Below are 17,637 nucleotides of genomic sequence, written 5' to 3' on the forward strand. Positions count from 1 at the left end.
CCCAGGGTTTGAACGTCGGACCTCCCATGTGGTAGACGGACGCCCTAACCACTGGGCCAAGTCCGCAGCCTGGAGATTCTTAATGTTGTCACGCAATCATATTGTAGGTCTTCTTTTAAGTACTGAACACTATGGCTGGATATCATTTAGGATGGGGAATAGAAAAGTCTACCAGTTTTCCCTATAATGTGGTAGTGTGGCTTTAATTTAATTTAATTAATGCCTTGTCAGGACACATTTTAGATGTCATTCTAAAGTTTAACCATTATTGTAGAGGAAAAAAGCATATTATAAAGGCTGCTGATTACTTCATCTGAATACTCAAAATCAACATTGGAATAGCACTTTAAATTTTATGAAGGACTTTCATGCATACATGCATGCAATTATTTGATTGATTCATCTCTTAGACAATTCATCATCCAACCATCCTTTACTTGTCTTGAACACATAGTTTATCCCCTCCAAGCAAATGAACAACTTTACTTCAAGCTTTCATCCACACATTCATTGGCAGTAAGTAATGAATATTTGAATGAATAAACAAATGATTTCTGTGATAAAAATGAAAATGTTTTTATAAACATTTAAATGTAGCATAAGATTAACAACATAATTTTACCTTTATATTACACAATAACACTATATGAAGGTATTCTAAAGAATGAAAATTGACTGCTCAATAAAATCCAAGATTGTACTTTTCCAAGATTGTACTGCTAGTAAGATCATGGACCACAACCTTGCTTTTTTTCTTCTAAGCGAGGGCACTTTCCACTGAAAGTACTATATTTAGGTAAAATAAGATTTTAGTTAATTTTTTTTAAATGAAAGATGCGAATCTAAGAGAAATATATCTTTTTGACTGGTGGTAATATACCTTAAGGTGCCCAGTGCTACATAATTAATTTTGTTGCCACTGATTAAAAGCCACATTAAGTTTAAAACTGTCAGTTGAACACAAGATAACATTTTCATAATGACTTTTAATAAAAATGGAAGAAGTGATTTCGTTGCATTCATAAATTTGATTAATGTTATTTTCCACGGGCCAAAATAAATGAGCTGCTCATTCACATGCTTAATTGCTGTCAGGTAGATTCTCTGGTAATAAATATTTGTGACAAGAGAGGAGCATTCTGGATGTGAATGTAGTAAACAACTCTAAAAATTGATACTATTAGTAACCTCAGGTATCTCAAAATGGTCTTGTTGACATTTACCAAAAAGAGAAGAATACTTTGCTTCGTTCAGGTTTTTGCCATAGTGAAAATATGAATATGGTTTATTTTTATCAAAAAGAATGGTTCTAGTTAGATATTTCAAAACTGTTGACTTTTTCTTCTCGAGTCTTCCATCTCTCAGTAAACAGTAGTTCCTTTCTTCTAGTTTTTATTCTCAAAGTTTTGGTTTAGTTCTTGACTCATCTCTTTCTCTCCTGCTAACTCTATGTTCAGAGCAAAAAAAGTATTTAAACTCTTCTCATCACCACCACTGCTCTCTCTGCTTCTGATTTTTCCTGTTTTCAGAACATGTCAGCCCAGTGGCCAATGCAATCTTACGTCATTCTGCTCAAAATTTCCATTGTTTCTTCTATTATTAAATTCAAGTCTTGACCATGACCTGCAACACTCTTTATGATGCTTCCATCTCCCAGGCACAATTCTGCCCCCCCCCCATGTGAACTATCTGACTTGATTACAAAATATACCTACATGTTCCCTCCTCTCTGCACTATTCCATTCCAGCCATATTGGACCCCCCAGGCATGTTCTCTCCGCAGGGTATTTGTGCCTGTTATTCCCTTTGTCATGGATGCTTTCCCCTCAATTTTATTTTCTTCAAGACTTTACATGAAACTTCCTGGGCACACTATCAAAAATGTGAAACCATTATCCCTATCCCCTGCTTTTTTTTTTTTTAAGCATAGAGATAAACATTTTGCCAATGGATAAATGTTTCTTCCTCCTCCTCTTCTTTTTTTAATTAATTATTTTTATGTTTAAATTAGCTTTAGAGTACATAAATGTTACATAAAAAATATAAGGGATTCCCATATGCCCCACTTCCTCCCCATCCCACACTTTTCCACATTAACAACATCCTTCATTAGTGTGGTACATTTGTTGCAGTTGATGACCCCACATTGAATTATTGCTACTAACCACAGACTGCAGTTTACATTACAGTTTACACTCTGTCAGCACAATTTTGTAAGTTATGACAAAATATACAATGGCCTATATCCATCGCGGCAATGTGATGCAATGTCCCCAAAATTCCCCCATAGTACGCCAATTCTTCCCTTTCCCATCCCTCAGAATGTCTGAAGGCATTGCCTTTACATCAAAGATAAAAGTTCTTCCATTGCTAGAATAATAATAACACTATAGGAGAATAATAGTAAGTCTACTTTAGTCCATTTTTCATTCTTTAATCTTGAGGGTTTTGGGATGGCGATGTCCACTTTGCTTCTAATTGAGAGAGGGCTTAGATCCATAGGGCAGATGGATGGAGCTATTTTGCTTGCAGTTACAAACACTCTTTGTTCCTTGGTATGGGCGTTGTCCATCACCATCTCTTGTTAGTTGTCCTGGGTGAGTCCAATGAACTCACTTTCCTCCTTAATACTTCTCACTATCTAAATACATATAGTATATTTATTCATCTTGTTGATTTTTATCACCCAGTAGAATGGAAATTCCAGGTAGTCAGGGAGTTTGTTTGTTCACTGGTATATTTGCTGCTTAAAATAGTGCTTAATATACAATAGCCACTCAATACATATACATTGAATATTTGAAAAGTTTATATAAATATATTTGTTTTTATATATCATTTTGCATCAATACCAAGATAAATGTGTGCAGAGGTATTTAACCCATCAATCAGAAACTTGTGTAAGGCTTTATTCTAGTATATAATTCTAAAAGAGCTGCCTGCCTTATAAACAGAGGTCAATGAATTTGCATATGCATCCTATTGCTGGAAGTGTTATTTATCAGGGAGTGGACTTTAGAACCTATGTACAGATATTGGAGTGTTAGAAACACGCGTAATGATCATGGTACCAAATTCTCCCAAGCTCAGCAGGTTCATCATCTTAGTTTGTTGCAGAAAGTAGAGCTGGCGCTACCCAACATGTGAACTAGAGGGAAGCCAAACACTGGATTGCCAGGTTCACTTTCATTCATCTTCTTGTCTTTGTCACCCAATAGAATGGAAGTTCCAGGAAGTCAACTCCAGGACAGGGAGAAATTCCCTATGGAATAACTGATAGGTGGCCATACAATACTGGGAGGAAGTTAAGAAGAAAATACTTGGGAGAAGTGGAGAGATCCAAGTGGAAAGTTTCTTAGAGACTATTAGGTTATTACCATGTCCTGGCCATAAGAGAGAGATTGGAGCAACAAAAAACTGTGAGGAGGAACAGCAGAGCACAGATCCAACAGGAGAGCTCCATGTTGGCTTGGGGCCCAGGAAGGAAGGAGTCAGTGAATGTCCCTGGCAAAAATACACTGCAGACTGGGGTGGGATGCAGAGCAAATGATTCGGAGCCCAGCTGGAGTGAGAAAGTTTAACCCCCATGGTTGCCAATGCTGTTACAGGCATTCAATTCCCAGATATGGGGTCTGAGGTGATCAATGAACATCAAAGCTGGTCAGTGTGGAAATTAGGGGTAGCATGAGAATCATCCCAGTCCCTGAATGCTGCATCTTGCTAGGTCCAGCTCCCAGCTGAATGGCTCCTCTGTTCATCTAGAGAAGGGGCACATTTTGGGAGAAAAACCCAATCTCAGGACATGTGACTTCTGTATCATTCATGCCAGGTCTAGGACTGCTTTGTAAATATTGCAAGTTGTGGTTGCTAAATGAAAGGGCATCATGAGGAGTAACTTCAGGCACTTGGCAATTTGCCCTTCCTTAGTCTTTTGTCAATTCAACCATCATTTTTACACATATAGCTACCAGGAAGAGCAGAGTTCAATTTCATTAATTCAGCCTATATCTGTTAAAAATTTACCACGTACCAAACACCAGGAAGAGCAGAGTTCAATTTCATTAATTCAGCCTATATCTATTAAAAATTTACCACATACCAAACACCGTGCTCTTATACAGTACCTGGATTTTAAAGGAAAACTTATTCTCTCTTTTCCTACTTGTTCTTTTTTTTTTTTTTAATATATAAAGTATATGTGTCAGCTCCAGGCACTTTAAAAAATGTAGCAGTCTGTAAAGAGTTTTCTTTAGCTTCCAAACTCTTAAGCCATTTGCTGTCTTCACTAATCAGTTAGACTTGATATTTTGTTTCTAGTTTCAATATTGTTAGTTATATTTGCCTGAGTATCTGTCTTCTATCCTAATCTAGATAATAACTGCTTTAAGAGCTGAGGCAGACCTTTTTACCTACACTTCACTGAACTTCTTATATCTCATCTTTTTGTCCCTCATTAAACCTCTGTTTGTAAGTTTATAGGTATTCAGATATGTGTGACAGTTAAGCCATTAATTGCCATTTTAAACCACCAAAAATGTAATGTACTTCTGAAGACTATTAGTTATTGAAACTATGAAATTACTATAACTTTTGAGAAGTATAGTAAAGCTCACTCCGATCCTTATCCCAAACAAAAGTAGAATTCATTAAAATTTATTTGAAAAGAATTAATTTACACTTTGAGAATTTGGCTTTGACAAGCTAGAAATAGAAAGATTCCAGAAGTAATTTTCTTTGGATAAAAGTTTATTTATACTACCTTTTAATATGAAAGTCAATAATTTGATAGATTAATTTTTTCCCTCATTTTTATAGAGATGGGTTTATTCATATTAAAATACTTGCATTTTTAATTGAGACCATGGGAAGTTGTAGTTCTCTTTCAATATTAAATTAGTAAATAAACCCAAGGTTTTTTTTTAATATTCTCTGATCTTGACTTTACTCAATGGACAGTATCTGTGGGTTTGTTCTTTCAAATAATTGTACTTTCCTTCTACTTTTTGCCTTCTGTTTTCAATTGGACAGTTCAAAGGCCCAGGTATATATATTAAAAAATACTAGTGTACCAAATGATTATGTTGCAGTTTATTTTCTCACCAAATGTGATTTCTGGAAAAACTTTTAAAACATATTTTAATACTACAATATATATAATTAGAGCCATAAATGTAGTTTGAATGTAATGAACATCTTAAATACCATGGTGTCAATTTACAAATAAAAATACAGATATTTTACATCCTGATCTTTTCATCATTTTGTTCTAATCATTAAAGAATATATCTATAAAATCTGAAAGTAGAGACATTTTGAGAGAACTTGACAGAGCACATTAATTTCATCTCTGAAGCAAAGCCTGTTTTCATAGGTGAAAGTGCTTAGAACGACTTCTCAGAGTACTTCACAGAGACATAGTTTACCAGTGAGCATACTCTTATGGCAGGGATTGTTTTTGACTAACTGCTTGTGTCTTTGAGCTACGATAAATTGTCTATCCCACAAATTGCGGGTGAACACTTAAAACGATGCCTATGTCATCAATGAGGACTGGCTCCTCTGCATATAACTGGACAGAAGACAATTTAAGTACTTTAAACTCCAAGGGTCTTTGTACTTAAGGGACTATGAGTCCTGTGTTTCCAAACCAAGCCTCTCTACTTGTGACTTTCCTTATGTTACTTAGGATATATGTGCTCTACACCTTTATCACATGAAACTTCAAAATAATCAAAATATTGTATGCAAATAGTTAAAAAAAATCAAATGGGACAAAAACACCTATAATAAAATATAGCTCACTTATCACTCATGCTGCTTAGTAGAACAACAACTTTTAATTGCTTCCTTGTTTGGTCTTCTAATATCTCAAAGTAATGTATTGTTTTGGGCCTTTATTGATTTATCAATTTTACAAATGTCCTATTTCCTTCCTATTATGGTAGAAAAGGATTTAGCTCATTTCTATTACTCTCTACTTGCCAACTCTCCTGCATAGTTATATCATCATTTTCTAGTTTCTTTCCTGTTGCAACTTCTGAATATATATCTTATTCTATCAACTATAGACAGTATTCTTGATTCTGTATTTTTTATCATAAGGCTATTAGTTACCCTGTTCTTTTGATTTTTGACTGTCTCTTCCCCAACTTCTACTTTCCATACTTTGCCAGACATATGTTTACTTTTATATTGTCAAACGTTAATAACATTTGGAAGCTGCTTATTTTTTAAACAGAATATTTGTCAAAAGGTTAATTACAAAAGTTTCAAACTAATAAAACCAATTTGTATTATGGTTATGCAAATTTGTTATATTCTGTCTTCTAGAATTCCAATGGTAGAGCTCCATGTTCAATATCAAATTCAAATTCAAATGGATTCTTCCTTTCTGAAATTCTCCAATTGTTCAAAACCATGCCATAATTTAGCTTGCATCTTATTGTAAAGGTAATCTTATACAGTTTTTATCTCCTGGAGGAGTTCGTGATTGCCTTTTTATTTTCTTGTTGGGAAAACCAATATATGTCTTCATTGTTTTTTCCTTGTGATCTTCCAGCCTTTGAATCATTTTGTCTGTGTATTGGAGTGTATTCTAATTTTCTTGAAGACCACTGACTTCTTAATCTAACTTGAAGCCACTGCCTTATACTTGAACTGTGGCTTCTGGAGTTTCTAATCGCTTTCCAGAAAATTATTTAATTCACTTTGTGTCTTTTTATAGCTTCATTTCCCACTTTAACTGTCAATATTGATTCTCTAAATTTATTCCTCATCACCCCTTCCTTTGTTTTTTTCCCTTTTCTTTTCTGGAGAACTGCTTCCAAAAAAGTTAGAACTGTATTCTTTCTACTCCAGTCTGGACTGGTTTTGATCCAAGGTGGGTTAGACCTACTATTCCGGGTTGCCAGTTCACTGTTCTTACGGTTTGGTTGACAGTTTCCTAGATTCCATGATTTTCTCTTTTTTTATAACCTAATATTGCCAGTATATCCTCATGTAAACTCCTACCTTAGTTAGTCAGGGCCATTATGACAAATACCACATTGTTTGTCTTAAAAACAGGAATTTATTGGCTCACAGTTTCAGAGGTTAAATGTACAAAATCAAGGTTGTGACAGGCCTTGCTTTCTCCCTGAAGTCTGTAGCATTCCTCCATTATGGCAAAGCCCTTGGTTTCTTCCTGTGTTTCTCTTTGGTTTCTGCTGACTTCTGCCTTTCTCCTCTCTGTGGATTTCCCATTATAAAGTCTCCAGTAATATGGAATTAGACCCATCCTGATTCTGTTGGGCCACACCTAAATAAGATCTTAGAAGATACCATTCACAAAAAAGTCCTTGATTTAGCTGATTATACATTTCCAAAGGGTCCTGTTTAGAAATGGGGTCACATCCACATGAATGCAGATTAAGATTAACAACATGTCTTTTGTTGGGGTACATGAGTCAATATACCATAATTCCTAAGAAGGTAAGGACTACATGGAAGATAAACATTCTGCTCATTTTCAGTTATAAAAATTATTTAATTAATAAATATGGCTGGAATTCTAGATTGAAAATTATTTTCCCACAGACCTTTGAAAGTATTTCTATAATTTGTCTTCTAACCTTTAGTGTTGGTGAGAATTCTGACGCCTAATTCTGTATTTTTGTAGGTGATCCATTCTTTGCAGATGATCTATTCTTTTTTTTTTCAATTTTTTTTTTTATTTTTAAAGAAGGTTTGGATTACCTAAATATTACATAAAAAATATAGGGGATTCCTATATGTCTCGTTCCCACACTTTCCCACATTAATATCTTTCATTAATGTGGTACATTTATTACAATTGATGAACATGTATTGAAATATTGCTACTAACCATGGACTACAGTTTACATTCTTTTTGATTGTTATTTCCTTCTGAAACTTTTAGTTATCCTTGATGTTCTGAAAATTCAAATGATGTACTTATTTTGGGGGCTTTAAAAAATCCATGCTAGTTGGAACTTAGACATAATTTATATCTTGAAGATTCTCATCTCCCCTTAGTTCTAAAAGTTTTTTTTTTTTTAAATTTTCTCAAGCTTTTAGTTTTGTCCTCTCTTTCTGGAAGCTGTATTAATTGGATAATAGGACTCCTGGATTAAATTTCTAGATCTCCTTTAAATTCTCTCATGTTTCTTCATTTTTATATTTTGCTTTGTATTTTGGGAGAAGTCCTTGACTATATTTCAGTTTTCCTATTGAAAAAAATTATTTTATTGATCATAACTTTAATTTTCAAACATTTGACTCCATTTCAAAGTATCATTATTTGATTTATCATTCATTTTTTTTGAGTCTCATTTAGCGTTTAGCTGGCCAAAGCCACCAATGAAAAAATAGAAGAAGTGGTCTGGCTTTCATAAGGCGATTTATTAGGGTAAAAGCTTACAGTTCCAAGGCAACAAAGATGTCCAAATAAGGCATCATCAGAGATGTTTTCTCACCAAAGGTCGGCTGCTAGGGGATCCTGAAGTCTTGTCACATGGCAAGGCAAGATGGTGGCCCATCTCTGGAGTCCTCTCTCTCACAGGGCAGAATCAAAATGGCCTCTCTCTTTCTGTGTGAAAGAGTTTTAAGTTCTCCACTTACGTAGGACCCCGGCAATAGGACAGTGACCTCACCTGGTTCACACTTCCCTGGCATAGTCCAGTCAAAGGCTTTAAAATGATCTAATCAAATGTAATCTAATTAAAGGTCCCTTAACTGAATCCGATGCAATTAATGGTCTCACACTTATAGGAATGGGTAGTTTTAAGGATACAATCTTTTCTGGGATTTACAAAAACAGAGCTCACCTTTTCCCTTGATTATATCTGTTTTCTTCATGGTCAGTTTTTCTGCTTGTTTATCTTGTTCTTCTTCTTTCCTGTTACTCCCCCCCCCCCCCCTCCCCCCAAATATTTGGAGATTCTTTATTGCTCATTCATTTAAGGGTGAGAGAATCGTAAGTACTGTATAAGTGAGGAGGATTTGTTGACTGGTAGATTTTACTTTAGGGTGATAGGGTGAGTGTATATTAATTTAAGAGACTCATAAGCACTAAATTTGGGATGGCATTATTTTGGGTGTCACAGCCCTAGTAATGTTCAAGTATTTCTGTCCACACAGTTCATTTCATTTATTTAGCAAATGAACATTTGCACAGTCAGAAACTGGAAAAGACTCTCAAGACTTTACAGTTTATAGTCATGTAAGGCTTAAATAAAATATACCGTAGAAACAAAGTATAGGCAATTATCAAGAGGTCTGAGACTAACAGGTACAGCCAATTGGGATCTTTCCTCAGTTGTACAATATGTACTTTGCCTTCACATTATGAATCATCAAGATATGTGCAGGGTGTCTTCATTTCAGAGTAGCTAGAACACAAGTTAACTGATGGGTCTTTATATCCCATGGATAGGCATTATGGAGATATTTGTAGAGCTCCCTTTGTCTAGCTGCAAGTTTACTCCATCTTTATACAACAAAGAATTCCTTGCATTTTCGCTTGAAGTAAAAGGATCGCTTTGTGTGTGTGAGTTGGCTGTTGGTATATGGAGCTTTACATAATCTGTTTCAATTCTACTTTTTGCTCCCTATCACCATCTCCAGAGGTTATCCAGAGTTTTGGTAGGAAGTTTGAATCCCACTTCCACAGAAGTCCCTACTATATGCATTTCAGTCTATGTTTCTTCTGCTGTGCTTGATATCTTTCAAACCTCTTCCTGTTTCCCAGAATTTTGTTGAAATGTCTTGATTATTGCAGAGCCAATGCTCTTTTTTTAATTTAATTTAATGGGTCTATGAAAGCAAATGAAATAAGTAAATGTATTTCATTTTCATCTTGAATAAGAAGTCTACTTTGCTGTATAAAGGCATTTTATAGTCTTGTATATTGTTTCTGCTTAGTATTAGGGAGAATATACAATCCTAGCTAGCACTTTAACAGGAGATGACACATTTCTATGTCCCAGGTTAGAACCCTGTCATTTATGTATGTATGTATATATGAATGTATGTATGTATGAAATCAATATTTAAAAAAGATGTTTGTATTCCTTAGCACTCTGACAATATATATTTTACATTAGTCTCTGAATAGTCTTTAAGTGGTATGCCTGGAACTAAACCTAACATTGCTTTATAACCAGAGGAAAAAATGTATTCCAATTTCCAAATAATATTTGAAAATAAACTTGTAGAATAAAATCTATTTGTCACAATCCATTTGTTAATTTAGCAATTGTCCTCATTGTAAAGTTTTTCTAGATGTAAAATGATTTCTGTAACAGCCTGTCTAGGTAGAAATCATAGATTCCTTTTATTTCCCATAGGGGGTTTTGCCCTTTAAAACTCATTATTACATTATGAGAATTATATAACATTGTCAGGCTTTAAGCATTTGAAATGTTGGCCATTTAAATATAAGGACTTGGTTGTGTCCTTAAGTTGACCTATATACTAAAAAGTTCAATCTAAGATTGTTATTCATGAAGATTCATGGAACCATTTTTTGTAGTTCCTTTATATATATATATATATATATATATATTTTGTCTGTTACCTAAATGGAGATAAAGTTTAAAAAAAAATACCCAAATGTTCTGATTTATTAAAGGTGTGAGGCTCCCTGCAAAGAAATGCAATTATATCCTAAAGGCAACCAGATTTCTGAGCCCTAAATTTGCTACTTCAGCTGTTTTAGTTATATTGTTCTGTTTATTTCAGATTTCACTCACACAGAGAATCCATCTGTATGTATACTAGCGTCTAAATACTTAACCAATTTTAAAGTTTACTACTAGATAAAATGAAAAAAACTAGATTGCTAAGCAGGTTCAGTTTATAATTGTTTTTACATTCAGTTTTATTTACCTGGTCTGCAGAGGGTTTCTTCTATGTAAAGGTATATGTATATTAGAGTAGCAAAGACTGAACTAGAAAAATTAAAGAGGAATCTTAGCAAAGCAAAATGTTTGTCTCATTGCTACTAAGCATAGACTAAAACGTAATCATTATTATTAGGTGAAATATAAATTAAGAATGAGAAGGAAAGAGTTAAAACATATTTATGAGACTAATTCTTTTAAGGTTCTATATTACATAAATTAAATGTAAAATTATGTTTGTGTAAATGTGACATGTATAAGCAAAAAGTACGCTCATATACTTCTATTCCCTAATCTTTTTCTACTTCTCTTATGTACTGCACTGTTAACATAAATTTATATTTACAGATACATTTTAGCCCTCTGTAAACATGTATTCATTTATCTAAAATTTTGGTACAAAATTAAGATGAAATATACACATTGTTCCATGGACGTTTTTTTCTTCCTGTACCTTAAAAATCATCTCATATTAGTATATATCTAATTTTTAGTTTACGGCTTTAATGAGATATAACTGACATGCAATAAAACTCAATGCACAAGTTTGTAGTGTATAAATTGGTAAGTTGTGGCATTTTTGTATTCTTATGAAAGCATTACTACAATGAAGAAAATGAACATTTTATTCATCCAAAAGTTATTTCACAAAGTTTTGTGATCCCTCCCACTCAGATGGCCCACAATGAAGACCTCAGACAACCAACCAACAGCTTTTTGACGTAATAGATTATTTTGCATTTTTTAGAACTTTAAATAAATGGAATCATGCAGTACATATTCTTTTTCTGTCTGACTTTTTGAGTCAGCATAATTATTTTAACATTCATAAATTTGATTTGTGTATCAATATCATTCCTTTTTATTCCTTTGCCATTCCTTTTTATTAATCAGTAGTGCTGTATTGTACAGTTATAATATGATTTGTTTATCCATTCGCTTATCCATGGACCTTGGATTATTTCCAGGATTTTGTGATTATAGGTAAAGGAGCTATGAATGTTTGGTTCAAGTCTTGGTATGAACATATGGTTTCATTTTTTTCTTAGGTCAAAACATAGAAGTAGAATGGCTGGGTCATGTGGTGGGTGAATATGTAAACTTCAAAGAAGCTACCAAATTGTTTTCAAAAGTGGTGATATCATTTTATATTCCCACCAGCAGTGTATGAAAGTTCCACTTCCTTCACATCCTTAATAAGTGGGTAGCAGTATTTCATTTGGGTTTTAATTTTATTTCCCTAATCACTAATGATGTTAAGCACCTTTTCATGTGCTTATTTGCCATCATTTAATTTCTTTGATAAACGGTATATTCAAATCTTTTACCCATTTTTTAAAAATTGCTTTTTTGTATTCTGCATTCCTTGCATTTCTTTAAGAACTTCAGAATCAGCTTGTCAATTTCTACAAAAAAATCTTGCTGAGGATTTGATTAGGGTGGTAATGAATCTATAGGTCAATTTAAGGTGAGTAGATATTAACAATGTTTTGTCTTCCAATCAATGTTTAGGTCTTAATTTCTCACAACAATGTTTTGTAGATTTCACTGGAAAGCCTTACATGTCTTTTTTTCAGATATATCTGTCATATTTTCGATGTAAATATAAAAAATTACAATTTCCAAATTTTTTAACTAGTTTATAGAAATACTCTTGATCATTTATATAATAACCTTTAATTCTGCACAGTTGCTAAACCCACTTATTAGTTCTAATAGCATTTTTTTGTTTGTTTTGTTTTTAGTAGATTGCATAGAATTTTCTACATAGATGATTTTGTCACCTGCTTATGTGGACAGTTTTTCTTCATCACTGCATATGATTTTAATTTTTTTCCTTGACTCTTTGCCCTGGTTAGAACCAGTGTGTATCCTTGTTATGCATATAATCTTAGAGGGAAAATGTTTAATCTTCAAAATTAAGCATGATGGAAGCAATAGGTTTTTTACATATGTACTTTATAAGTTTGAGGAAGTTTCCTTCTTCTAGTTTGCTGAGAGTTTTATCAGGATGGTATGTTAGATTTCGCCAAAAGTTTTCTCTTCATTTATTGAGGTGATTACATGGATTTTGATTTTAAATTTGTTAATTTGGCAAATTGCATTGATTAATTTTCAAATGTTAACCTGACTTTTCTTTTTTTTTACATAATGTTTAATTCAATTTGTTAAATTATTGTTAAGAATTTTGGCATCTATGTTAATGAGGGATATTCTCATGCAAATTTATTTTCTAGTGTATTTCAGGTTTGGAATGAGAATAATCCTGGATCACAGAATGAGTTGGAAATATTTCCTTGTCTTCAATTTTCAGTTTTAGAATTGGTATTATTTATTCCATAAATTTTTAGTAGAATTCACCAGTGAGAACTGAAACTTGAAAGTTTCTTTGTGGGAAGATTTTTAACTACAATTTCAATTGCTTTACTTGCAATAGGGCCACTTGGTTTATAAGTTATTTATTCCTTCTTGATGAGCTTTGGAAATTGTCATTCAAGGAATTTCTACATGTCATCAAATGTTGAATTTATTGCCATGAGTTGTTAAAAAATATTCCCTGGTATTCTTTTTAAAAAATCCATAAAATCTGTAGTAATGTCACATCTCTCATTTCTGGCATTAGATTTTGTGATTTTTTTTTTTCTTTTTTGCTGATCAGTCTAACTAGAGGATTATCAGTTTTGTTGATCTTCTCAAAGAAACAGCTTTTGGTCTAATTGATTTTTTTCCTATAATTTTCCATTTCATTGATTTCTATTCTGATTTTTATAATTTCCTTTCTTCTTAGGTTTTCATTTTCTTTCCCCCTCTAGTTTCTTAAGATGGGAAATGAGGCCATTGATTTGGATCTTTATTTTCATTTGACTTACTCTTTAGCCATATACTGCAAATTTTGATGTATTATGCTTTAATTTTCATTCAGTCCCAAAAGTTTGAAGATTATGCAGAAATCTTTGTGTTAATGCTTTCTAGTTTTACTTCATTGGGGTCAGAGAGCATTGTATGATTTGGATCACTTTAAATTTATTGAGACTTGTTTTATGATCTAGAATATGGTCAACCTTGATATATGTTCCTTATGCACTTGCAAAGAATGCTTATTCTGCTCTTTTTGGCTGGAGTGTTCTGTAATTGTTAATTAGGCCAGACTAGTAAAAAATGATGCTTACATATTCTATATTCTTACTGATCTTTTTTGACTTTTTTATTTTTTAAAAGATGCTTTGATTACATAAATGTTACAGAGAATATATAAGGGCTTACTGATTTTTGTGTAATTATTTCATCAATTTTTGAGAGAGGGTTGTTAAAATCTCCTACCATTCATTTCATAAATTGTGAAGTTCTTTTATGAAGTGTATCAATATTTCGGATTGTTCTGTTCTCTTGATGAACTATCTCTTTATCATTTAAAAATAATCATCTTACAGAAATCAGTCTTTTTAATATTTATATAAATATAAATAAGACATTACATTTTATTCGTATATGGTTACCATTTCTTGTGGTCTTCCTTCATTTGTGTAGAGCCAAAGTTTAAAATTTAATATTTCTTTCCTGCTTGAAGAAATTTTAAAAATATTTTTTGCGATTCAGTTCTGCTGGTGAAGAATGCTTTCAACTTCTGTCTGAATGAGTCTTTATTTTACCTTTATTTGTAAAAGATATTTTCTTTGGTTTAAGAATTATGGAGTGACTTTTCCCCCCTGTCTTTTAGTGCTTTAAAGATGTTACTCCATTGTATTCTAGTTTGCATTGTTTCTGAAGAGAATTTTCTTTCATCTTTATCTTTGTTTTTCTATATGTAATATGTCGTTTGCTCTGACTTCTTTTTTTTCTTAAGAGACTTAGTTACAAAAATGTTACATAAAAAATATAGGGGATTCCCATATGCCCTGCTCCCTCTCCCTTCCACACTTTTCCACTATAACAACATCCTTCATTAGTGTGGTACTTTTGTTACAATTGAAGAAAAATTTTGGAGTGTTGCCACTAAGCGTGAATTATAGATTACCTTGTAGTTTATACTCTTTCCTGCACAATTTTGTAAATTATGGCAAGATATACAATGGCTTGTATCTGTCTTTGCAATGTTGTTCATAATGATTTCCAAGTCCCGAAAATGCCCCTATGTAATTCCTATTTTTCCCTCTCTATCCCTCCTGAACGTCCAGTGTCCACTGCCTTCACATCAATGACAAAAGTTCTTCCATTGCTAGACTCACAATAAGTCTATAGTAGAATAACAAGTCTACTAGTCCATCATTCATTCCCCATTCCTGAGGATTCTGGGATGGTGATACCTACTTTCTCTCCAATTGAGAGGGGACTTAGATCCAATGGGGCAAATGGATGAGGATCTCTTGCTTTCAGTTGTAGACTCACTCTATTCCTTGGGATGGTAGTTGTCCATCATCATCTCTTGTTAGTTGTCCTGGGCGAGTCCAATAAATTGGAGAATATGGTTTCTTTTAAGAGATTTTCTTTATGACTGGATGAAGTCGTTTGACTATAATATGTCTTCATGTAGTTTTTTCATGTTTTTTACACTTGCTGAGATTCTTTTATCTGTGTGTTTATAGCTTTTATTACATTTGGAAAAGTTTGGGCCATTATTTTTTCAAATAATTTTTGGAGAGTCCAATTGTACAAATATTTGGTTGCTTAAAATTGTCCTACATTTCAGTTGCTCTTTTCATATTTCAATTTTCATATTTCATATTTTTTCTGTGTTTCATTTTAGAAAATTTTATTACTGTGTTTATGAGTTGACTAATCTTTTCTTCTGCAATGTCTAATCTGATTGTTAAAGAAACAGTACTCACTGGGATGCAGAGGCTGATGATTGCAGGAGGAAGTTTATTGAGAAGTTCTCCCAATGGAGGGGGTCTGAAGAATAGACTTCAGCCCCCCCACCAGCATGGCAGGAGTCTGAAGAGAGATTTCAGCCCAACCCTGGAAGATGCAGATATAAATTTATACAGTACATGAAAAACATTAGTTTGTGGGGAGGGGGCTAGGTTCTGGGTACAGCCTGGGGGTCAGTAAGGGGCTGTAAAAGCAAATTCCTTCTCTTGTATGGCTAGGGGATAGTGGGCTAGAAGGTAGGGTAATTTTGGAATTCAAGAGTGGCTGGCAAAACCCTGGTCAGGAGGGAGTGGAGGCCCTAATCTCATTCTGCTCCATTGCCATGTGGTTCCTTTTTAAAATTTTTTTTATTTTAAAAAAAAAAAAATTATTGAAGTAGATTACTCATACATAAACATACACAAACAATAAGTGTATAATAGTAGTTGTGAACTTACAAAACAAACATGTATAACATCATACAGGATTCTTATAACTCACCCTACCACCAATAACTTGCATGGTTGTTAAACCTTTTTAATGATTAAAGAGCATTGTCAAAATATTACTACTAAACAAAGTCTTTTTCCTCCAACCAACCCTATTATTGTTATCTTTATACATTTATATATGAACATATGTAAACAATAAGTGTATAGTAAAAGTTGTGAACTTACACAGCAAACATGCATACCATCATACACGGGTCCCATACATTAACCCTCCACCAACATCTTGCATTGTTATGAGAAGTTTGTTACAAATTATGAAAGAATATTGTAAAAATCACACTACTAATCATAGTCCTTATCTTACATTTGGTGTATTTTCCCCCCAACTCATTCTATTATCATTTTTAAAATATATTTTTTATAACAGAAGTTGTAAACTTATAAAACAATCATGCACATGTGCAGAATTCCCAAACAATACCCCTCCTTCAACATACCACAATGTGGTGTGCCATTTGCTACAGATAAAATAATATCATCTTATTGTTACCATGTCCATAGTGTACCTTTGGCTCACATTTTCCATATTGCCTCGCTATCAACACAGTACATCTTTCACATAGATGCAAGAATATTTTATTGTTACTACTAGCCACAGTCCATAGGTCACTCCAGCTGTATTTTTGCCATGCTTCTCCACATTCCCAACACCCTGCAGTAGTGATATACATTTGCTCTAGCTAATGAAGGACACTCTTGCATCTGTACTGTCAACCACAATTCTCATCTACCTCTTGGTTTGCTGTGCTATCCAGTCCTAGATTATTCTCCTGCATTCTATCAATTGGCATTTAAATAACTAGACTACCATTTTCAGGCACATCCCTATATATAAACTAGCTGTTACTGTGTTACCATCCACTCTATACATTTCCATACTTTTACAGTAAAGCTAATTAAAACTTCTACATACATTAAGCATCAGTAGGCCACTTAGTCCTTCTCTTATCTCCTTTAAGAGTCCACCACCTACCACCATGGTTTTAAGATATATTCCTACAATTTCTTCCAGAAGCTTTATTGTTCTTGCATTTATATTTAGATTTTTGATCTATTTTGAATTAATTTTTGGATAAGGTGTGAGATAGGGATCCTCTTTCCTTCTTTCAGCTATGGATATCCAATTCTTTCAGCACCATTTGTTGAATGGGTTGTTCTACCCAAGCTGTGTGAGTTTGACAGGCTGGTCAAAAATCACTTGACCATACCTGTGAGGGTCTATTTTGGACCATACATTTGGCTCCATTGGTCTACTGTGTCTGTCTTTAGGCCAGTACCATGCTGTTTCCACAACTATAGGTAGGTATTATGATTTAATGTCTGGAGATGAGGGTTCACTTTTCCTTTTTACGATGTTTCTGGCTCTTCAGGACTCC

Source organism: Dasypus novemcinctus, chromosome 5 (genome assembly GCF_030445035.2).
Source record: "Dasypus novemcinctus isolate mDasNov1 chromosome 5, mDasNov1.1.hap2, whole genome shotgun sequence".
Lineage (NCBI taxonomy): Eukaryota > Metazoa > Chordata > Mammalia > Cingulata > Dasypodidae > Dasypus > Dasypus novemcinctus.